The sequence below is a fragment of the Taeniopygia guttata genome, chromosome 1, assembly GCF_048771995.1.
Source record: "Taeniopygia guttata chromosome 1, bTaeGut7.mat, whole genome shotgun sequence".
NCBI lineage: Eukaryota > Metazoa > Chordata > Aves > Passeriformes > Estrildidae > Taeniopygia > Taeniopygia guttata.
This window is the reverse complement of record NC_133024.1, coordinates 85,462,137-85,487,572: the sequence shown is the minus strand read 5'-3', so window position 1 is coordinate 85,487,572 and position 25,436 is coordinate 85,462,137. Positions and strand designations below refer to the sequence as shown.

The window sequence follows — 25,436 nt, the reverse complement described above, 5'->3', positions numbered from 1 at the left end:
TATTTTGCATGTTGAAGGAGAGCCAGTGTTTTGAAGCTGTCTCTGCCTGCTACTTGTTGCTGCTTCCTTCCACTTTGCTGTGAGTACTTGCAATGCAGTGTAGTATTCAATATAATCCTTCTCACACTGGTTTAATATGCTCACTGGGTATGAGTTATGAAGAACACACTGGGAATAATACAAATGGTTGTGTACTGACCACATGTTAAAGAACTTTTTAGAACTGCTGAAATAAAAACTTCTTTACACAGTATATTAGATAGAGCAATGTAAACACTGAGGAAAATTATCTCTTCTGAGAGACAAGGAAAAGATAAATAAAAAATATTTCCCACAGTATAAAAAGCATTGACAAAAAGGCAAGGTTCTCAAAAAGCCACAAAAAAAAAAAATCTCAAAAAGAGATCACACCTCAGAAAGACATCCAAGAGAAAGAATGGATTACATGACTCACTGAATGCTCCTAGAGGTGGACAGATAGGGGTTCTGCTGTCCTACAGATACTAAGGCAGAATTATGGTACAGGTTTGCTTTGTGACTTCTTAAAGATTTCTGAGTTGGAGTGGTCCTTGCCTCCCTTCAGGCAGAATGCTTTTGCTAATACTCATTATCAGATCAGACCAAATATCTTCTCAATATATAAAAATTCAGATTTTTCCCAAATAAATCAGAGTGGGGCCTTGAGTGAGTACCTAACTATTCATCTACTCAAAAGAATTACAGTTTTTTTTACCACTCTGCCCTAAGGAACCTATCCAAAGCCACTTAATCAAGCCCAATGTATTCCTATTAAAAGCTTGAGCAAATCAGCATTTTCCATCGCTTATCATGAGAAGTTTACCAGCTAGTTCTAATTGTCAAATCTAAGTGCCAAATGTCAATAAGCATTTGTAGGGGGGCTAAAAGTGAGTATTGCTCATTCATCCTTAACCCTTTGCTTGAGCAAAGACTGCAGAAGGCACAAACAGCTTTGGCAGAGGAATTTCTTGTCCTTTCTACCAAAAACAACCTCAATGGCAGCCTGCTCAGAGTTATCCACCACCTCATAAGGATGTGTAGCGGAGTACTCAAGGGAGTTCTTCAGTCACACAACACTGTTCAGGAATTATTCAGCCGAGTGAAATGGCCCCGTTCCTCACTTCACTGCAGTAATGCTCACGGGCGTGACATTAAACAAACTCTTACCACGCATCTAATTAAATGGGGCCTGAGCACTGTGCCCCTCGGTGCTTGAGCGCGGTGTGGATTCTTGTGGCTAACTCGCATCACGCCAGAGATGGCTGGTTTGTAATGAGGTTACAAGATCTGATAATAGCTCTCCAGTTATTATCTCTGTGCCAAGACATTTGTAGCTGTAAAAGGTACTATGAATAGGAGACTGGAGGGTGCACTCCTAAGCCTCTGACTTAGATGGGAAATAACTTTACCAGTTGAGCAGATTTACTACTTCCCCCAAAGAAATCCCTGTCTTCCAGAACTGAGAAAGACAAATTGCTGAAGAATGCCCAGATGTGATTGTGTGCAGCCACTTTTGCTCCTGTCAGCTCCAGTCCCAGGCATCTGCTTGCAGTCTTGGACACAAGCAGCATCAATCAGATGAGCTGAAACAGCGCAAGAAGAAACACCCATTCCAAAAAATTCGTGGGAATTTTTTGCTGGGTGTTTCCCAGCAGAAGACTTAAAAAAAAAAAAGACTAAAAACTTTGTAGTTTCCAGTGTGGTTGGTACTAACCTAAGAATGCAAAGGCAAATTCAAAGAGAACATTAATTCAAAGAGATAGCACTTAAAAATAGTGAAAATACCAAGCACTGTGCAAACTATTTCTTAACCTTAGTAATAAATGTAGACTGTAAAATATTAACAAAGATAATGACTAGCAGATTAGAATTTATTATGCAAGACTTCTTCACCATAACCAAGAGGGATTCATTAGAAATAGATTACAATGTACAGCAATAATAACAGACAATTATTGAACATAATAAATCTATGTAAAGAGAGGGATGAGTGAATGTCTGTCTTTTCTATTAGATGAAGAAAAAATTAATCTGATCATGTAAACTCAAGACATTCTGTTCTGTCTTCAGATTTTCCAGTGAGAATGAACAGGTCTATGTGTGACAGAAGAGAGGCAAGAACATGCAGAAATGAACTCAAGGAGATGTTGCAGAGTCATAAGTTCAAAATGCCCCACTCACTTTTAGGTTTTTTTTCCCATAGTTAAGTGTAGCCTTATGTAACAATCACAAATAAATAGATTGGGTAAGGATGAGATACATGACACTATAAATCGTATATTAATATTTCTATCACAACCAGTATATGCTATTTGTTATTATTCTACATTTTTCTTTCTTACTCAGTTCAGTTAGATTTTAAGCAAGGAGGGTATGTGGGGTTTTTAACACAGCTTTAATTAATATTCAGAGTACATTGTGGCATTATATTTCTAATATTCAAATTTTGATGTTATTTTAGGCATTTTATTTAAAAATTTATTCCAGTGGGAACTTGTTTTATAGTGCTTCAAATTGTCAAATGTTGTTTTCTGTGGTAAACTTTATACAAGTCCACCTGCAGGAAACATCTGCTTTGCAAATTTTCCAGATAGTAAACCGTTTTTTTCTAGGTTCTGTTGTCTTTGCTCTGGTTTTCCTCCAGCCTTTCAGTCCTTTGCCAAGCTCAACAGAAGAGACCTAATCTCAGAATGATCCAGTGATCATGTAAGGCCATTTTTCTTAATCTGAACAGACAGACTTCTCCGATGTTGCCAGCTGACTGTATTGGGACCCAGCATGTTGGACTTACTCATGAAGCTTCATGGATCTTACAATCAGTTGAACTTTGCATCCAGCTCCTGAGTTACAAACAGGTGGACACTTGTCTGTGTCTTCTGCTGCAAAGAGCAGAACCTGTTCCACTGGCTGGTGACAAATAGCACTATTCTTGTTATTGCTCTTATTACTGAAAATAATTATGGTAATAAATGTCTCATCAAGAGTTACTTATTTAGACAAATGTGTTTCCTTCTCCTTTTTCACTGAGTATGTACTTAGATGGTGTATTTTTAAAGAAGTTAAATGTTTTCATTTTAATGAAGCAGTCCAAAGCAGCTGGCAGATACTCACTGCTCTTCAGTATGATTGACCTTAAGCATGATGGAATGTTCATAAATTTAAGAGTAAAAAAATCATAACTTTGAAAACAAGGCTCTTGATGCTATCTTGTGAATTTTAGCCCTAAATCTAAATTTCTGATCTCTGTTGAAAAATACAAGTAAAAGCTGATAAGGCTAATAAATCACTCTCTGATTTGAACTGAGCTCCATTAGAAATAGAAATTTGTTGCTTATAAAGTGCACCTCTCGGCTCTCATTAAATCCTTCTAGAAGTGATAGGCTGCACTTGAAAATCATAGACTGGAAAATAAATACATTCAAGCTGCATTGCTGGGCCAGTACTCTGTATCCCAGTGGTAAACTTAGCCTATTAATGGCTAATGCTTTAAAGAAACACAAAAGCCCTAAGGCTACACTTGTATTGCATTGTAGATGCATGGTAGCTGTGAATATTAAAGCTTTGAACTTGTGAAGTAGCACATTGTCCTTGATTATCTGTAACTGAATCTAGACCAACTTTTGACACGGTTTGGCTAATTGCTCCTGCCTGAAAATGCCTGGTATCTTTTATAAAATAGCTTTATTCTCCACTTAATTGCCCAAATAGAGCCATGCTCAATAGGTCACACAGCAGTGTTAGGCATTGGATGCTGGGGACCTGATTTTGCATAGATGTTCATGCTTCTCTGCTCCTTTGATGTGACTTCAGGAAGCCCCCTAGAAGTCTCTCTCTGCCCTTGCTCTCACATCTCCTTCCCTGCCTTTGCAGTGAGCAAAGACCCTCAGTGCTGGACCTGTCTTTCTGACTTTCTTCCCTCTCTCCTCCCCTTGCCTCCCTCCTTATAGAAGAGTATTTGCAGCTATAGAGATCATAAGAATGTCCTTCTCTTCCTTCCTATCCTTCTCCCTCCCCTGCTAACAGAGCACTGGGCTCTGGGGGTTTTGCCGAGTATTGGCTGTCCCGAGCAGCTCCATGCAAGAAGAGAAGACAAAATCCTCTCCTGGCCTTTCTTTTATCCTGAGACAGACAGACACACTAGGGGAGTGTCTTTTCCTTCCATTCTGATGGTCTACATGAAGCACACAGTGCCAGCGGTTACCCTACCACCTCTTGGCTGGCTCAGTGGTTCCAAGAGCATCCATCAGTACTCCTGGCTCAGATCTGGGCTTGAAGAACCAAATGTTTTAGTCTTGCAGTTAGCTGACACCTCTATTATGCAGCATTCAGAGGACCAACATACAGAACTTGGTACAAGTATGTTCCAACACTTTTTCCTGTTTCTGTACTTTTTACATGGCATAATTACATTGAAATCCTAACAAGCAGGAGGGTATGGGATGAGGCAGCCCCTTTATTTCCAGAGCTTTCTCACAGAGGCATGCTTGACCCCTTGTGTGTCACGAGTGGCTGCATCTAGTTCCTGTGAATTAACACTGCATCAACATGGAAAATTTGAGCTGTGTCACTGTGAAAAGAAACAGCTCTAGTGGCGTGAAGTGAGTCACCTTGGAGTGGCTGGCAGCAGACTGAAGGGCACAGTATGCGTCTTGGGACAGTAGCTGCTCAAGGATTTGTTTTTCCCAATCTCTTGTTATGAGTAAGGAGCTAAAATAGAGTGTTCTGTGCATTTTTCAAACTCCAGGAAGGGTATCAGTCAATCTGACCTTTATCAATTTTGTAGACAAGCAAGCACAGTCAGGAAGAGTTGCTCTCCCACTGTGATCTGTTTGGGCAGACAGCAGGCACAGGTCCTTCAAAACCTCAAACCTCTTGTTCTGAGTGTGGAAGCTGTTAGGCTTAACATAGATCTTTCCTGCCTGGTTTTGGTCCTGTCGCTGATTGTTCTATTTACATGTGGTTTATGGAACTAAATGTTGGTGGTGTTGCACTGTGCATTCAAACTACACCAATACCTTTCTTTTAAATTTGGTACTGTTTGCCTTCTATTTATCTCAGGATGTACAAATCTGCAGTGTAATTTGTTCACAGTGAAGGCTACACTTACTCAGTTTGAGAGCTGAGAAACTGAAGTGGCGGATCGCTGTCAGATGACATGGACCACTGTTTTAAATATTCTTTTTACAAAGCCATTTTATTTTACACATCCAGTGTTACATGGGAGAGTGATTTCAGAAGGAAACTATGCGGGAATACAGTATAAATTCAGCTTGAAAAGGTTGCCTTTCACTAATTACAAACAGAGTTAAATAATTTCACCACCTTGTTCTAGGTTCTTTTCCAAGATTTAGTTGTTTAGACTATGCCATTTTATTCAGACATGTACAGCAGCAGCTTGTTGAAGATTCATATGGCTATGATGTATACAGTCTCAAGATGAAGAGCTGGACAGTGAAAATGATGCACATATTTAAGTTAATTTAAATCTATTAATTAGTTTTAAAAGAGCAAATAATAAATATTCATAATGATAAAATATCATAGAATATACAGAATCCCCAAGGGGCTGAGCTTATATCCTGGATGAGTGACTTGCAAATTTACCTTTAAAGCAGGCGCTGGGGAGAGGACACAACAGTATTTTTTAGTTGTAAGTTAAGAAGAAGAAGCAAGGTAAGCCAGAAAATATAGATAACAGCACATGGTTCTGCTCTTTTCCAGGTTTGTTTTAACTGATTAGGGAAAAGAGTGAAACCTATTTCACAACTCAGAAAATGTGAACAAATGGGTTTTGAGAGCTGTAATTAAATATCAATGATTCCTTCTCACATTCAAGCAGTAGCATCAAGGTTGAGAATAAACATAATTATAAGAATTAATAAAATTAGTAAGAGGACACACCATTGTGCTGAAGATTTTCACTGTGCAGAAATATTCTCAGCTGGTATAAATCAGTATGGCTTCATTGACGTCATTGACGTCAAAGGCTCTGCAGCAATCTGCACTGGCTGGGGAAGCAGTCTTCTGTGGCTAAGAGTGTTTTCACCCAGGCCAGACCTGCTGCTTTGAAGATTTTAGAAAAAACAGAAGAATGTCTCATGGTCTTGTGACAATTGCTTGTTTCTGTCGGAGAAAATATTGTACTCATTGTGCATGGGCACAGGCTGCTGGAACAGAAAGACACCTTCATTTGTGAGAATTATATCTGAGCACTTAGGACATTATTCAGTTTTACTGGCCTGTATTTACTTTAACTGGGTTTATTTATTTTCTTTCCATACAAGAATTTAGTGCATACACATAATACTTTCTCTCTTCTTTATGATTGGATTTGCTTTATCAACTTATCTCCCTTAAATTTGTTTTGATTATAACTGAGCTGTTACTTTTTACATATAAACACTGAAATGTAGGAATTGCCATTCCGGGCAAGACCAGCTATCCCTCCAGTCCAGCATCCTGCTTCTGGGCTCAAGGCAAGGCACTGAAGTTAAAAATAACCTGCTGATGGGGAGCATCGCTTCCACAGTCTTGAGGTTTCTAGGTGCGTTATACTTTTGGAATGTGAGGCTTTATACTTCTCATTAAGAAAACTGTGTTTTCCAACTAAAGTAACAGAATGTGTTCTCATTATCTGTGTAAAGATCCTGTTCCTTTTTAATCCTGCTATGCTCCAGGCTTTTCTCATTACTTTGTGACAGTGAATGCCACAGTTTAATTATGTTTCACCTAAAAAAAATTAAATCTGTCTTCAGCATCATCAGCTTTTCTCTTATGTTGGTATTGCAAGAAAAGTCAAATGGCAGCATCCAATTGACTTCTGCAGGTGTAATCTGTAACCCATTCTTCTCTCAGCTAAGCCATTCAAGTCTTTTTCATCTGTGTACATCTGGAAGTCCACCTATGCCTTTTATCACTTTAACCAGTTATGTCAACTCCTCTTTTCACTGTGTCCTCATTTGGTCTCTGTCCTAACTGTAGGACTTCGCAGCCCTGATCCCCCAGTGATCAGAGAGATTTCTGCAGCATATTGATGCCTCCTTTCTCCCTACATACCTACTTTCTGTTAGAAGTCAAAGCACTGGGTGGTGCTTAAAAATCTAAGCAAAGGGTGTTACACAACTGGGCATTCTTCCCCAGTTAAAACACAACTGTTGGGAGCTCAGAGCTGAGAAGTTCTCACACACCCCAGAGTTAGACAGCAAGGGCTAAACATCACATTTCAAGGCAGGTCATTAGTTTCAAGCAAATAAACCTTATCTCTTCTAACTGGAGGGATGGAAGGTAGGAGAGATAAAGGATCTCACTAGATGTGACCTTTTACCTTATGAGATGTGTCCTCCTACCTGAAATGTAGCAAAACTGATTGCAGATTTGTGCTATCATCTTGTTGTCTTCACAGCATGGTGACTTTGCCCAGGGTGTATTTACCAGAGTACAGAATACTCAACAGTGCAGAGATTAGAGTGAGTAAGCTAATCATACAACACATTCCATATGACACATAAGACACAGATGTTAAAAAAAACATTGCCATTATGATGAGATCCGTTTTAGAGTGGAACAGAAGAAAGAAATTTAAAAATCTGTAATTTTAAATTTAAATTTAAAAATTTAAAAATGTTGCCTAGGCAACATCAAAACCATAAAACGGCTTGCAGCAATTGGTGGGAAAAACCACAAATCACTATGCAAAATAAAAGATATATAGGGGGTCAGAATTATAGCCCCTTAGCCCATATAGCATTTACATATATTGTTTTTATTTGTAGTCATGCAAAAGAGAACAAATGTAAGTATTTCCTTATTTTTGATAAAAGAAGAAAAAATAACATTTTGGTATTGTCTTAAATTTATAAACAACTTTTTATTATGAAGGATCCCTGACTGACAGGGGAACTGAAATGCAATATTCAAAATGCATCCATCAAAATGCTATGCTTCATATTTATGGTAGCATTGTCCATTTATTTGAAACAAGAGCTTCTTAAAGCTCTGTCTGTCTTTTCTATGTTCATTATAAGTTTAACAATTTTGGAGCTCAACAAATAAAAATATGCAGTTGAAGCAGATTGCTCTTCTAGTCTCAGTAACTAAACTAAGGCCCAGAAAAAAATGTATTTGCCTAAGCTAATGGAATCTATTAGTGTGTCTTGGTGAAAAGACCTTCCTCTTTTGCAGAGGACAGGGTGCTTGCATAACAGAGTTTTCGCTATATTGGCAGCAGAGCTGTTTAAAATTATGCCTCTTTATTCACCTCCTCTAAGAGTGTCCCCTGCCATCTCTAGCATGTAGTCTCTTCCCCTGAAGGTAATGCTGACCACAGTACTGAAAAAGAGAGTATTCCTGAGTGCCAGGTAGGGTGCTAGAGAAGGGCCTTCACACCCACACTCGCAACAGAGCTGTTGTTGGTGAAGATATTTATGAGGATTATGGCTAATGTCACTTGATAAGTGCAAAAGACTCTTCCTTGAGCAGTCACAATGGCTGCTGGATCATTAGATCTCTGTTAGGGATTTATGGTTTTTTGCACAAGAAATAGTCCTGTGCTGATTTTTGAACAAGTGCGATTTTTCAGTTCATTTTGTCACTCTGCCACGGACCCTGAAATCTAGTGATATTAAGCAGTGTTTCAGCAAAAACTGGTTTTGAGAGTGCCTCTCTTCTTTTCTGTTTTCTCTTTATTTTTCAATACTGTCAGCTCTCTCCTCTAAATTGCCCACCTGTGCTTTATGAGCGTCTCAAGTTTTGTTTTAAGCAGTATTAATACAGACAGGCTGTCAGCAGCCTCATTGTGTAAATACTCCATTGGTTCCCTGAGGGAGCCATCTTGCTTTGAGCTACTTAGCACTTGGTCTACTGGTTGGTGGCTGTAAGGAGGCTGGTGTCCCTGTGGAGCAAGGTTAAACAAAACCCCACAGCTTGTCTCGTCTTCGTTTTTCTCCTCCTGCCTTAGTGAATGCAGAGTGCTTTTGTTGACAGCTGCTAAATGGATCCCTTATATAATAAAGCAGCAATTTTTATCATGGAGGGCCATAAGGCTGAGTTTGTCTGGGAGAAGGAGGACCACAGAAAGAATTGTTCTGAATAGTGGCCCTTAGCTTGCATGTCAGAAGTGTACAGCATCATCAGGCTTCAGTCATGTTGTGCCTTCTCAGCATCTCCCCCAGTTTAGCGGCAAAGCAGAAGCAGCTGTCAAGATTGCCAAGAAAATACATTGAAAAGGCAAACTGAGGAGATAAACACATGCAGACCGTGCTGCTGGACTGGAGCAGCACACCCGCAGTAGGGATGAGCAGCCTAGCGCTGCATTTCATGTCACACTGTTGTGCAAGCTCTCCGTTGCCTGCAGCAAATGAGCTCTCAAAGCCATAATAGTGGAGCAAGTGACAGGATGAATTAAAGAGCTGCAACAGCAAGGCAGTAGTGGAAGCACAGAAATAGGGTAGCACAGCTTATAGGGTATCAGAAGCAACATCCAGTAAGGCTGCATCTAGTATTAGAGGACAAAAAAGATGGTTAGGATCTCTCTACAATGTTATGGTCTTAAAGTGACATCCATGTAGTGTTACATGGGAAACCCTAGTGAGCTATCAGTCTCCTGGGATAGTTCAGGTTAATCTTTCCATATGGGTGCTGTCAAAAAGGAATCAAACACTAACTCTGAGATTATCACATGGGGTATGTGATCCTTGGGAGCTACATCAGTGACCACCAGCAGGACAGAAGTCTGTAGGAGAAATGCTGGGATATTCCTTAGGTACTTCAGAAAGAGCAGGGTTGATTAAAACTATTTGATTTCCACTACCAAGTAGCAAATTTTGTCAGAGAGTTCTATATCCATGTCTAATTAAAATAAGATGCATTCTATCTCACTTTAAAAAATCATGTAAGTGGATATATAAATATTTGTGTATATATATATATATATATATATATATATATATGTGTGTGTGTGTGTAAATATATGTCTCTCATATGTTCATGAATAGATATATGGAATCATAAAATGGTTTGGATTAGAAGGGACCATTAAAGATCATCTAGTTCAGACTTCCCTTGTAATGGACAGAGACACCCTTCACTAGACTGGGTCCTTTAAACCTCTATCCAGCCTGGCCTTGAACACTTCCAGTGATCGAGTATCGGCAGCCTGTTTGGGCAACCTATTCCTGTATCTCACCATACTCACAGGAAAAAATTCTTCCTTATATCCAATCAAAACCTACCATCTTTCAGTTGAAAACCATTAGTCCTTGTCCTGTCACTACAGGACCTGATAAAAAGTCTTTCTGAATCATTCATAAAGTCTCCTTTATATACTGTAAGATGGTAAAGGCCTTCCTGAGCCTCTTTTCCTGGCCATGCAGCCTCCGTTTTTTCAGCCTGTCTTCATATGAGAGGTTCTCCAGCCCTCTGAGCATCTTCATGGCCCTCTGGACTCCAACAGGTCCATCTCCTTTTTATGCTGGGGACCCCAGAGCTGGATGCAGCGCTCCAGTGGGGTTTCACCAGAGCGTAGTGGACCTGCTGGACACTGCTTTGGATGAAGGCCAGGATACATAGTTGGCTTTCTTTGCTGCAAGTGCACCTTGCCAGCTCATATCTAATTTTTTGTCTTCACTGTCCTCAAGTCTTTCTCCTTGGGGCTGCTCTCAATCCATCCTCAATCCATATGTGTTTGTGTATACATATGATATCTCAGGAAAAGCAAGAAAATGTGTGACAGACTCTTCTTTTGATCCTTTCCTACAATCCATTGATTAATTGTTTGTTGGAAGGAAAATCAGAAACTGGAATTCTTCACTGGATGAATGTTATGACCACCAAGCCACACAGTTATTTTCTTGTCACAGGATTTGCTGTATTACATGTCTCATAATGAGAACTTTGCATCTGCTTTTACACCAGACATTGTGTGATAACAACAAATTTCCATCACCTAAGAAAACGTATTGAATATTTTTGGGGGTATAGTTAATATTAGTATTTCTGTGTCTATGCTTTGATGTTCTGTTCAGTCCCAATAACAAGTGCTCCCCTTCTACCATACTCATAACATCAGTCCACAGAGCTGAATTTTGGATTTGGCAACAGTTAGGTAGGTAACTTTTCTGAAATATCTAAAATAAAGAGGGGGAAAAAGGCAGAAGAAAACAAGTCCAGCATTCAAGGAGATGCATTATAAGTGTCTCACTGCAAGACACTTTCTCTGCAGGAGGTCAAGCATCACTGACTGCGCTGGGATCTTCTCAGAGCTGAGCACATAAATATCAAATCCATGGAGGCTTATGTTGAGATGGCATCAATCTCCAGGAAGGCATGCTTTTCCTTTATACAAGAGAATCCTGTGCATGTGGGAGCCTGTAATCTCAAGCATTTTAAAATATGCATAAGAACTTAAAATTTTTTTTTGATTGTCAGAGGAACCAGTGTTAACTCCTGCTGGTGATAAGCAGACCTCTCTGGAGCATCTCAATCCCTTCCCTCCTCCCACTCCTATACAATTTGTAATGCTCCCAGGCTACTTTATCCAGTTGCTGGAGTGAATTGAAGGAAATAAATTCAGGAAATAACCATTAACTGATTGGTTTTGCTTAAAACTCAGAAGGTTCAATTCCACAATTATGAGTCAGTAGCAGTAGGAAAGAAGAAAAAGGGACATAGGGCCTTGTGTATGTTATGTTTGCTTTCTTTCAGTTCTCTAACCAAAGAAAAATACATTAAAATGTATAAGAATTATCTGAAAGTGAAAACACAAGGTGTGTTTTTTTCATTAAAATCAAAAACTAGAGGAATTGTTTCTAATGGAACAAAACATCCTACTCAAACCCAAAGGTAAAATGCTGCTGTAGAACATACCTGTGCTGAAAGCAAAGCCACTGTCAAATTAGACTGATAAAATGGGATGAGGAAGAGATGACAGAGATGGTAGAGGTACCTAAAAGCATTTGAAGGACAGTATGACTGCAAACCTGCAGGATACCTCAGAGAGGACTGAGAAAGATTTTCCACTCTTTGCTTTGACCCTATTCTACTTTCTCCTTGCAAACTGGTGCCTGGCATGGAGAATAGAACCCAGGCATTCTGTGTCCTGAATTAATTCTCCATAAAGCAAGGGAGTTATTTACTAGCTCCCTTTCTTATTCAGTGTAAAAATAGTGGAACAGCTTTAACAGGAAGAAATTGCTTATGTCCCATCTTCACATTTCTGAGTGGGAGTTCAGCTGTGCTGTTATTTGGACCAGGATGGATCTAAATGTAGCACTCTGGTCTTCCCGAGAGCATCTAGTCAACACGTGACATGCACAGCAGGGCCAGGCTCACTCAGTCACTTCTGTGGGAGATATTCCATTTTTGCACCCTGCTTAAATATGCACTGAACCAGTGGGAGTAAGTGTGATGACCCAGGCTCAAATCCCTGCTTGCAGTCAATCAAGTTGCTGAGTATATTTGCTGGTTCTCATCCGTATTGTGTGCTGAAAGTGGGGCTAACAGTAAAAAGATTGCTGTCAATGTAAATGTATACCTGAATTTCTTTTCACCTCAAACAATTTAGTAAGTTTATAAACAGTTCTGTGAAGACCAGCATTGAAATTTGGAGTTCAGCAAAATATTTCTACACTAAAATTTTTAATCTCTTGTCTTGAGAATGTATCCAGGCCTCCTAGGACTTCACATGCAGAGACAGCATGAATAGCCATAAGCCCTTGTGCAATATGGTCCAAGCATGATGGCCCTGCCAATAACCTGGAGAAAGCAAGTCCAGGTTTTTATTCTTAGAGAGAAAAATTGTGGTTTTTTAGGTGATGAAATGTATTACCCCTCCATTTATATTGCGCTTCACCAACCTCCTTATCTAAACAAAGCAGTAATTCAAAGGTTCTATCCAACACAGTGACCCTGACCTGTGGTCTTATAGGCAAGCCACAAAACTGATCAGGAATTTCAACCACTACTGTCAGGATTTTGCAATGCAATGGGGAAATCATTATCTAAATCTTGTATTGTATTCACTCCAATACTAGCAGTAGGGTTTTGCTATATTCAGTCTGGAATTGGAGTGGTGACACTGTATTTTAGGGTGGTCACACATGTTATTTTTTTAAATTCCTGATAGTCGTTAAATTCTATTTTAGAGAGAGCTATCTTTCATTCCCATCTTTAAATATTTTATGTAGTTATTTCAAAGTTTTAAGGGTCAACAGTTGAGTGTCAGCCCTCAAAATCATTCACAGGTCACTGTGTATTCCTAACACTTTTAGTTGAAAAATACATCAATGAACATACTGCAAATGTACTTGGGGACCATTTACCATGACCATGAGAGTCACCAGTGATCACAGGAGCAGAAATTAGAAAGAAATCACACCAATAGCAAGGCCAACATAGAGAACATATTTAGAAGAGAGTTTGATACATCTTTTCCCATTTGAAAGTGATGCACTAGTATAGATCCTTCTTCTAATCAAGTAACCATGATATTTTGAAACATGGTGATATCTGAGATTTGAATGAAGTTCAGAATACCTGCGTGATACTGAAGATACTTAGACACTGTCGTTAAAAGATTTTAAGGGAAGGCTATATGGGTCATGCAGTTGCTCTCATGAGTTTTTAGGTTAACTGCTACATATCTGCTTGGGAAGAGGTAAAAGTGAAAAGTTGAACTGGAAATCTGATCCTCTAAGTACTGTTCATTCTGCTCGTAAATACTGACTTCTCTCCCACCAGTAAACTGGTATGAAAAAGACAATTGAAAAGTAAAAATTAAATTGTGTGTTTCTTAGGTGAAGACCGCACTGATAGAGACAAGTGCTGTGCTGTTTCATGCATTTATTTTTGTTCTGATCTTTTCAGAATTATTCCTCAAACAATTTAAAGATGCAAACATTTGGGAAGGCAGGGTTTTTTTCTTTCTTAATGGTAAATTAAGGCCTGTCTCCAGTAGAAACATTGTATTTTTTCTTAGAAATACTGAGACTTCTTCATCTGTGAAAATGGGAAAAAATCTGCTGGATGGAAGCAATAACTAAATGCCTAGAACACAGTCTCATTCACTAAAAATGTAGGTACTTGAGTATTTGTGGTTCTTCCTCTCCAAGAAATCTTAGGCTGTGGGACATTCTGGGGGCGCTCTATCCAGGGCAAGCAGAAACTTCTTTCCTCATCTGTCAGTGGGTAGAGTATCAGCAGGGTTGATGGTCTGCTGGCTCTCACTGTATGATCCTCTTTTGCACATAGTCACTTCTAGTGTCAGTGAGGTGCTCCAGCCTGTGTCTGCTAAGTTTCCTGACAACTCTGTGGGGTAGTTCCCAGACAGCTGTGAACCAGTTTGACATCACCGACTTGTATTCAGTTATATAAAGAATTATAGAACCACAGAATCATGGAAGGGTCTTTAAAGACCATCTAGTGACAACCCTCCTGCCATGGGCTGGGACACTTTCCACCAGACCAGGTTGCTCAAAGCCCCATCCATCTTGTCATGGATTAAGAATATATATGTGCCTGTGTCTATAAGCTATATAGGTTTGTCATTTGAAAATGTGTAAAACTGTGAAAATTTACATAAAAATAAATCAGTGCTGTCCATACCGGTTTCAGAAATAAGAAAAATAAAATGTACACCCGAACTCTTCTCAAGCTGACAGCATCCTGTTGGTGAGCTCACTTGACCAAAGGTCTCCTCTATGTGCTAAAAGAGGCAAAGGCTTTTAAATGCTCAGATTGTAAACAAAGAATGCTTTATATGGTAAATGCGAAGTAGAATAAATTTTTTAAAATAATAGGAGAGAAGTACCAGATTGAACAAGCTGTAAATTATTTATTCCCTTTGGACAACTAAACTACTCTGAAAGAGAAAAGCTTTTATAAGAATTGATTGTGTACTAGCACATTATGACTGGAGCAATACCACACCATACTAGTTCTTCAGGGTTTTTATTTCTATAATATTTTTATGTAATAGCCAAAACAATAAATAAACCCCAGAAATTTCTTTGTACTCTTTGTGTGGCGGGATAATGCAGCACCCTTGTCAGGCAAGAAACTACACGGTCTGTCATTTATTCTTATTATTGGCTAATATAGTATCTGATGTGGGGATGTTAGTTCATGAGAAATCTAGACAGAAAATAACAGGAAAGGCTGTTAATCCCCATTAAGAAGAATAACAGTGTCATGAGAAATACAAGGACGCTGTTCCATTACGGGTGTTAAATGATGGGGAATGCACCATCCTAAGAAGCTCTCACTAACACCCTTTCTATCTGCAGGTTTCCGTGAAAGTGCATTTATGACCCTTTGCACAGCATTTGTCATCATGAACATAACCTTTAGAAGGTTTCCCTAGGTAGCTCCTGTCTCCCCCCTTTCTAACACCTGGCCTGGGTCACAGTGCATCTGGTCCTTAGCACTGCAGGCAGACGGAGGACAAGGCAGATCTGTGTTTGCACACATCCAGTGCAAACACCATGAGGATTACAGCCCACAGCTATAGGGAGAGGACAGCGCCTGCATGGAGCAGCAAGCTGTGACCTTCTGCTTGGCTTTGTCACGGTCTTCAACTGCTCAGGAGGAGCTCCTGCGTTTGAGACCAGCAGTTTAAATATCACGGTTTGATCAGTAATTGCTGTGCAGGCGCTAACCCTAAATCAAAATCTATAAAATGACAGCCATAAACTTTGGAATACAGATTTTACTGCTGACCTCTTGGTGATATCATGGCCAATTAAAATTGTTAAGGTGTGTTCACTGTGCTCCCTGGAACCTGAAGTTCAGTTCTATTTCTAATACATAATTTGCAAATGCTACTGCCCTGAATATTATATATGTGTAAGAGACTGAAAATGTCTGTAACCTCAGTATAATTAAGGAAAGTAGTTAAAATAGGACACTGGAACGCATAGCAATATATCATTATGAGCCCCTTTTTTCAGAAAGTACTATCTCAAACAATAAAATTTTAAAAGCATTTATAAAAAATGACCTTTAATTTTTTAGAGATCAGTCAAATTTATATTTTCAATCTACCACATTTTAGATTCATTCTGCTATCTTATATATCTAAAAACCTGATTTCTTGATGGATCCAGATTGTTCTATAATTCTATATACATATTAATTTCTAAGAGTTTAAAATGCCAGTTTGTTATAAACTTTTGCCTCATTAGATAGCATCTGAAGAACATAAACTATATGGTTAGAACAAAGAAGTTATTTATCATATTTTTAACAGGATCATTAAGTTAAATAAAAATCTGAAAATCTTCTGAAGAAACTATTAGTGTGTTTTTTGCTGTGGTAAGACAGGGTTGTGACTCTGCAAATTATTTGTACTAATCCAAATTATGAAGTGACATTTATGAGCTGTATTTGGCATAATACATAAAATTTTAGCTAAAGGTAGAGCTACTGATTTGCACTTTGGCTGGCAAATACTTTTATATTGGTCATAGTTGTTCCCACTCTAAGAATTTAATAACACCCAACATTGTTGGGTTAAGTTAATAAATGGGAAATTAAATTTTATAGACTAATCATTCCCACTTATCAAAGTTCACTTCTCTATAAGGAGAATACTGCATTTTTGTATACATTGCACTTTCCATTTCTAATAACTTACAGCATGTTTTGTCAAGGTAATAGCAATACATTACATCTAGATAGCACAGTGCATGGTGGATCCTATGGGTCACAGAGAAGTGTCCAGAAGTCCTATCAAAGCTGTCCATGTGGCAATCCTACAAACAGGGCTGTATTTTTAGGCTGCTCTCCTCCCCAAGGCTTGTGCCTCTAACTCCGGACTGCAGCTAGGTGCACTTGGCTGTAGGTGCAGGAGAAGGGATTACAAGTGACCTCATCCCTGGTAAGTCACAGTTCTAGTTACCAAAGGAGAGCAGCCTTGCCCTTAAAGGGTTGCAGCTGTGACTAATAAAGATAAGTGTGTTAAAAGGGGTGGGTTAGCTGGCCAGGGGGAGCCTGGAGGAGGTAGTCCAGCCCTGTGGAAGGAGAACAGCTGAAGAGACACAAAGAAGAATGAAACAAGGAAGAGAGTTGCTGCTGCAAGAGATCTCCTGTGAGGTTAGTCTAGGTCTGATAGAGTTGGAACCTGCAGTCATAGCTGAGCTAGGTATAAGCCTGTGGTCAGAGGCAGCAAGGAAATACTTGCAGTAATATTCCAGCAGGAAATAGTCAGCAGTCAGAGTCTGTCAGGGAAGCCTACAGTAGGAGCTTGCTGTGGTCAGAGACAGGATGGCTAAGCTGTAAAGAAGGATAAACTGGGACCCTTCTCAGGTTGTGAAATGAGAGTCTGTGTCTTGGCTCATTTCTACCCCTAATGAAAGGTCTGCTGCAACACCTGAGACTAAGACAGGATAGCTGAAGGCAACTGATAAAGTCGGAATAATCTACCTATTATCTGGGGTGCAGCACAAGGGAAAGGGAGAGCAAAGGCCTCCTCCTGCCTACAAACTCCCTTACCTGGATCTAATGGTTTACAGGCACAAGAGTAATTATATAGTCCACCTTGAACTGGGATTTGATGGGATAATGATCTGCCAGCTTGATCATCTTCTTGAAAGCATCATAAATGAAGATGAAGTTAGTCAAGGAGGAAAATCCTTCTTTGGTGAAGCAGGTAAAGTACTTCACCAGGAAGCTGGTGTCAGCAGCCACAAGAATGAGACACTGGAAGGCTGACCAGAGGTGGAACTCCAGGTAGTCAAAACCATTTTATCTGTAACACTTAGCTACTCCAAACTTGCTTGCTCAAGCCACTAGCTAGCCTGGCAAAGTCCTCCAAGGCAAAGCTGTGTGAAGTGCTGCCTATGACTGTCTTTCCCCTTCACTCCTAATTAAGCAACAGGTCAGCAGTGAGAGCACTCACCTGGAAAAGAGAAAGTCCATTTTCGGTCTCTCCTTAGTCTGACAAGTTTACAGTCCGTGTTGTCTGTCTGATAGATGCTCTCAGCTTCTGCCAGCTACCACTCTTTCCCTAAGGGCAGATGTCTCTGCACCTGTCCCTGCTGGTTTGGGTTTTTTCCCTGTAATAGAGGCTCTTCAGACTGCTGGCACCGTGTTCCTTAACCTTAGCAAAGCATCCATGCCATGGAGGCCCTGGCTGAAAGGAAACACCATTCTCTTGAAGGTCATGTGTTCTGTGGTACCAGCCCTACAGTTGGTTACTAAAAGGTTCCTCATGGTGAGAGCAGCAGGCTGGGAAGCTCATTGCAGACCTTTACCTCGGGGCATGGGGTCTGCACATCTCCAGAGCCTGAACAATAAGGTGCCCGAGCCACTTCAGTACTATCCTGGTGCCCACACTGGATGATAAGTAAGTCCCATTACAGACTCAGTCAGTATTGTCCCAGCTGGGGAGCATCCCTTTTCCCCAAGGAAAGGAACATGGAAATACTTGTGACTGTGGTGGGAGGAAGCAGGGAGCACAGCAGCCCAATTTTGTTCATCTTGGCACATCCAGTAGTAAAACAAAGATACAGTGTGTGCAGGGACAGGGAACTTCAAGGTGTAGAAAGTTCTCTCTAAAAAATCCTAGGCTTCCATGTGATAGACTGAGTTGCCTGTGGCACACTGGATTGGGTCTAAGTGACAAACTGCTCTTTGTGGGTTGTTGATGATTTGGCTTCTCTCTGTTTTTAATATGGGAATCTTCTTGGATCATTTAGTTGTGTCTGTTCCATTTGTATATTCTAATTTGTCCAGTCATTGTGCTTTGTTTTGGTCTATTACACTTTGTTAAGTTATGCATTTTTATGATTTTTTTGTCCTACTGCTAGTAGGCTTAATGGTATGCTAAAAAAATTATTATATAATTGCATTTATTTTTTTGTTGTTTTTGTACTTCACAGTAATAAGTCTGTATCTAATATAGTCAAATAAAGGTTAGAAAGAAAACAAAATCCAGGTACTTGTTACTTCACAGAATGGGAAAAAACCCCAGCCTAAACTGTTGCAAACTTACTTACCTGTCTAAAATAAAGGCACGACTGGTGCCAAAAACATCTGACATAAAGGCTATAAAATCATCTTTATCAAGGGCACATGAAGGAGGCTGTAACTTTGCATTTAATCTGAACCTCCACAGATCCTTCAGAAGTGGCTGGCTTGTAATATAAAATTAACTAACCGTGATACAGGGGAGAAACAAGGTGGACTGGAAACAGCTGCAAAGACTCTGGAAGATGCCATGTAGCCTACGATGTAATTATTCAGGTATTTTAGTCGGGTAGGAGGGAGGCTATTCAGGGAGATGTAGGCATGGCAAAGGTTACAGAGTGCAGGGTAGTCATGGGAGAAGGTGCTTGCATCACATATGTCGTGACCATGCCTGGAGCTGATGGCAGGATGTGTTGTGCAGCTAGCAGAACCCACTCCTCTTGGTAAAGGGTTTGCTGTCCGTCTCACCAGCCACTGATTCACTTCTGGGTCTCATTGTACATTATATGATGGCCTCCAAGAAGACCCAGGTGTCCCAGTTTGTAAATTGTTGAGCATCTGAGCCTGAGTGTCTCCCATGCAGGTGCCCATTGCAAGGCCCCTAGGAAATAAAATGTACTTCAGGGTGCCAGACCCTATTTACTCTAGCATAGTTGATATAAGAAGAAAAGATGGCACATGGCATCTGTGTCAATTATGACCCATGCTGAAGTCCCAGGGCATTGCCTCCTGCCTTTTAGGCCTCTGTAGTTGGGTGGGGTATACACCAGTAGGCAGTACAGCACCCAGGACCACTGGTCCCACATGGTCCAGAAGGAAAGTCATATTTTTGAAAGGGGATAGTAGGAGTTGTATGGGCCTGGACATATTTGTGCTATTTAATTTTGTTTGGCAAAAGTTTGTGCAGATAATCTTCTGAAGTGTACATCTCATGATGGAATAGTCTTTTATGTCCATAATGCATGACCATTATATTACAGTAACAGGCAGGACAAGGAAATAACAAATGGGGAGATAAGAGATTAGTATAGTCTTTAAAAAATGTCTATTATTATTCAAAACTCTATAACTGTCATTACTAAAGACAAACTATATTATGAAAACACAGTATAATATTACCTGAATTATGGAATCATGTCTTCTAGAGGCATAAATACCATCATTTTGGCATTTCTGCTGTGATGTCAGTACATAGTTCTGCTTGTTCCATAGAATGTGGAAAAGTGAAATTAAAGTTTCCTGATGCAGGAACTTCTGATTCGGCAGTTTTTACAATAAGTAGAGGTTGTGTCTACCTGAAAGCCTGTTTGAAATAAAAAAAAAAAATAAATCAAAAAAAAAAAAAAAGTGAAAAGAGAGCATGAAAGAGAAGAGGCGAAGGCAAGGAAAGAGACTAGAGACATGAGAGAGGTAAAGAGCACCTATTGGGTGCTTCATCCACTTGGCAGCCAGTCACTAGTGGGGTTCCCAATGGCTCAGTATGGGGGCCAGTCCTGTTTAATATTTTTATCCACGATCTGGGGAAGGGGGTTTTGAGGGCACTCTGTCAGTTTGCAGATAACACTAAGTTGGGTGAGAGTGTTGTTCTGCTGAAGGGCAGGAATGCTCTGTAGGGGCCTCTGGACAGGCTGGATCCATGGGCTGAGGCCAAAAGTCTGAGGTTCAACAAGATGAAGTGCTGGGTGCTACCCTTGGGTCACAATAACCCCATGAAGTGCTACAGGCTGGGAAGATGTCCAGTGGAAAGGGACCTGGGGGTGCTGGTCCACAGGAGCTGAACATGAGCCAGCAGTGCCCAGGTGGCCAAGAAGGCCGATGGCATCCTGGCCTGTGTCAGCAATAGTGTGGGCAGGGCAGGGGTTGTCCCCCTGTGCTCAGCACTGGTGAGGCCACATCTTGAGAACTGAGTTCAGCTTTTTGGGCCCATCACTACAAGAAGGACACTGAGGTGCTGCAGCGTGTCCAGAGAAGGGCGACAGAGCTGAGGAAGGGTGTGGAGCACAACATTTACAAGAAGCAGTTGAGGGAGCTGAGAGTGTTTAGCCTGGAGAAATGGGGGCTGAGGATGGGTCTTATCAGTCTCTACAACTACCTGAAACACTAGGTGGGGATTGGCCTCATCTCTGAGGTAACAAGTGATAGAATGAGAGGAAATGGCCTCAAATTGCACCAGGCAAAGTTTAGATGTGATATTAGGAAAAACTTCTTCGCCAGAAGGGTTGTCAAGCAGTGGAACAGACTGCTCAGGAAAGTGGTTGTGCACCATTCCTGAAGGTAAAGACATGTAGATGTGGGGCTTGGGGACATGGTCTAGTGATGGACTTGGCAGTTCCAGGTTAATGGTTCGAGTCAATGATCTTAAGGGCCTTTTTCAGCCTTAATGATTCTGTTATTCTCTGAATAACAGACTGAATGAAATCTGAGGCCAGCAGACGTGGTTAAAGCATACTTATTATCCAGTTAGCTCAATTTGACTTGAACACACATGGAAAGTGTGTTCAGCTGACCTGGTTAATGAATAGTTCATGAACTGAAAGTCTTCCTTCTCATGGAGAGGAGAACTAAGTATTATTTGTACAGCTTAAATGCCTGAGCAAAATACAATAATTTCAGTGTCTTCTACTCAATTTGTGTAAATTATTTGTGTTACTTAGATTAATCAATAAAGTTAATTTCCTGTCTTCTCTGCCCATCTTCTAAACAGACCAGAACACGTAGAGGAGAGGTAGAATTCCTCAGCTCCACAGCAATACAAGGTGTCAGTTTGTATGTTGGCACCTGCAGGCTGATGCCACTGGAAGGCAGCTCTGTGTGGGACATAAATTGGGACTTAAAGACCCAGTGTCAGGTCAGGGACCTGCATGGCTGGTGAGGGGGACAGGTTGTGGCTTTCAAAGACTTTGGGCACACATGCTCCAGAGAAGACAGATAGACTGTAATATTCAGGGAGTCTTTTGAGCCTTTTTTGCATAGAGATGCTTTGTGTTTGTTGGCCAAAGCAAACTTCTGCTTATAGCCTCTTACCTCTGCATGGAAATCACTAAGGATACCAGTACACTTTCTTTTCCATCAGATTCTTAAGAAATATATAACTGGTATTTTAATATTATCTTGCATCCCTGCAGCAAATTTTTTTAACTATGATTATTCACAGTATTTAATTAATATGTGAGTACCTTGTGGTGTCATATGTATTTCCTGGGGTTTGCATTAACTGTGACTATTAAATTGGTAAACCAGCTTGTCCTATATGGTGCTAGGGATTGATTTTCTTAACTTTTTGAAGGTATTGCCCAAATTTTTCCACACAAAGAACCAACTCATTCCCCCTTTTCCACTGTGGTTTGTAAAGATGGGATTCAACTGATCAGATTTCCCTGCCAGCATCTGAGCTAATTGCCTAGACTGTCCTTGCTGTCACAGGAGAGAAAAGGGCCTCATCGGTCTCAGTTCACTTAAGGCAGACACTTAAGACAGACCAGATGAGTGACACATTCTCAGTGCACGTTTCTTTCTGGTGATTCATGTGAATCAAGATGCTGTGAGTGTGGATGTTTCAATGTGAGTCTTTACCACCTGTGAGTGATATCTGCAGGGGAGGGATGATCCCCCTTTAGCAAGGATTGCAGGTGTAAGGGACTTACTGAACAAAGCAGGTTTTGATTATTAATTTCCCACTGTATTTCTTAGAAACACTTTGTCTCCAGAAGAAGCATGCATTTCAGAATGATTCTTACATGCTGGGCTTATTTTGGACTGATTTGGGTTTTGAGGAGGGAGGTGTTTTGCTTTTTTTCTTGCTCTTCCCTTGAAATGCTTAACTGTGGTTTGGTCACCAGAGTTTCTTGTCTGTCTATTGCAAAAATGTTCATGTGAAAAGCATGGCAATGTTTGAAGTCATGGCTTTGACTTTCATTGCTTTTTAAAGACCCTTTAGGAGGTTCCTAGAATCAGCTTGAGACCAGGAAGAAGTAGTGCTGCGAGTATTCATGTTTTAACACAAGATGTCGTTCAATGGAGTAACATCTGCTGCTTCCTTAATGTGCTGTTTTTTCCAGGAAACTGGATCAGTAACAGTTAAGTTTTATCTTCAATTTCTGCTGATAGTGTGATTCTTTGTATGAGAAGGGGAGACTTTATCTGAATAGCCAGGAGCAGTGAAGAGCTCTTCAGTTTCTGGAGGTATTATGAAAAAGTTAAGCAGCCTTTACATTGTTGCTAACTAAAAGAAAACCAGTACCAACCATATCAAAAAAAGAGTCAAAATAAGCCCTACCTCTGGGTGGCCAGTTGAGTGGAACCAAGAACAGATTTCATCCTTGTTAAATAGCACAGACACTTGCCATGGGTTTTGCAGTCTGTGTATACAAGAGCAAAATTCTGCCTTTTGCTGTCCTGCTGGTAAGCAAGGCCAGATCCTTAATGACCTACTTTTTTTTTATTTGGTAAAACAATATATATTATTCAGCAGGCTTCCCAATTAATTGATTTTCTGCTGTTTGGGATGTAAGAATTCAAGCTGATAACATAGATGGTGTTCATGATGGTAACACAGGCAGATGATCCTAGAAGGGAAGATTCAGGGATTTTTGGCTTTTAACTGATGCAGCAAAGTGTGTTCATTTGTTCATTAGAAGTGCATTTAAATTGGCTTAACCATATGTTCATTTAGCTCTTCATAATACTTTAATACTGGCAGGAGTGAAGCCTCCCAAGGAACAATTCCTTTACGCTTCTAAACATGATGTTAAACAGATCTGCTTTAATATTCTTTCACTGCATAAAGCAAATGTGTAAAACAAACTCATTTATCAAATGAAAAGAATACAAACACTGAAATACAATTACTTTTCTGATGGCTGTTGAACAGGTGCTATATTGTAATGTATGATAAAATACCAAACAGATTCATTATGATTATTGCTCACCATTACAATAAAGGCAACCTTCTTTAGGATCTGATCCTTCAAGCATTTGTATACCTGCCTAATTTTGCAGATGACTTCAAAGCAACTGGTCCCAAGGGCATGTTTTCAGGATTGAGAATTTAATGCCTGGACTCTTAAATAATACATCACTTAAAGTGTAAGAAAGTGGATGAGTTAATTATTTAGCTTGTTTTTCGTGTTGAAAACAGTTTCCAGGGAGTAGAACAGATAGGTAAGAAGAGTCACAACCTGTAGAGATTTTTAAATACAGAACAAAACAGAAAGCATTATCTTGCCATTTGCATACATTCCTAGAAGTTACAGAGAAACTCAACTTGCAAATCAGAAATTGTGAATGAATTCAGCAGATTTGTCAAACAACATGATTTAAAAATAACTGATGGGTATAGCATACGTCAAAACAAGCCAGGCAAGGCAGCTTCACTGCCCGTGCTCCTTCTTCTGTGGGAGTCAGGAGAGACTTGCTATCAGCCTTGCTGAGGAGGGAGGTTTACCTCCCTTTGCTGGGAGAGGGCAATCTGCCTGGAGCCTGGCTGCACCCTTACCTCACCCCACCATCCCTCAGCCAGTGTCCCAGGGCACATCTGTGGAGCTCTGCCCAGCAGTGGCCCTTTTATCCCCTTGCTAGCAGGATTTCTGTTCTCTTTTGAGTCAATTGCCTTCCCCGTCCGATGTGTTATGGCTCAGAAACATTCTGCTTCTTCAAAGCTTTGCAACAACAAAAATTTGACAATCTGTTGGTGTTAAGCCAGGTTTATATCAAAGCACAGAAGTGAAGTAATACTGCTTATAGTGGCTGCGGGACTGATTTTTCCTTTCAGAGGTGTGGTTGATTTGCCATCTTCCCCAGACATATGGAAGATCTTCAAAGAACAGCATTACAGAAGGGGAAGAGTTTTATTGCTGTCCAGTTCCTGAGCCAAAACAGCATACCAGGCCAGAGGAAGCATACTCTGTATCATATACAAACCAGTGGGAAGTAAAAAAAATGAAAGAAATTTTTACTAAAATACATTTATACAGAATATATACTCTGATATCTGAAAAATATTTCTATATCATACATGAATATTGCTGCTGGAACATGGGAAATATTGTACTTCTACTGTTTGTTTCTGGTTACTGTTGGAAAATTAATGGTTTTCTGGAGCAAATAAATCATCGCTTAGCAGCTGTTACTGGCAGGACAGGGAGTAAAACACACATATGCTATGCACAATATTTGTCTCCTTTTCTTTCTTATGAATGTGAATGAAATAAAGTACTGGTAGGTGTTTCCAACCAGCATTAAGCTGTTCTTTGTTAATCCTGTTGAACAGGACAAATACATGAAGATTGGCTGTAGTTGATTTTCTTTAGTGCCCAGCTCTGGTTCATTCCACAAGTTAAAGTCATATCTGCACCTCGGCAGATTCAGACACATGAACAATTTTCTTGAAGCATGTTTCACCAAGAAGAGCCTGGATGAGTGCCTGGGATGGACCCTAAAACTGGCAGATCCTTGTCATT

General features: G+C 40.1%; 1 protein-coding gene and 1 long non-coding RNA gene across 5 annotated transcripts in view; both read left to right on the top strand.

The window, feature by feature from the left end:
- AFF3 (ALF transcription elongation factor 3) overlaps nucleotides 1-25,436 on the top strand; it is a 326,738-nt gene that overhangs the window by 95,910 nt on the left and 205,392 nt on the right. The window lies entirely within an intron of this gene.
- Nucleotides 1-25,436, top strand: part of LOC140684597 (uncharacterized) — a 90,060-nt gene that overhangs the window by 38,357 nt on the left and 26,267 nt on the right. The window contains exon 1 of the long non-coding RNA XR_012057066.1: nucleotides 1-25,436. This exon is cut by the window's left edge and continues 38,357 nt beyond it; it is cut by the window's right edge and continues 25,082 nt beyond it. This is a non-coding gene — a long non-coding RNA (uncharacterized lncRNA).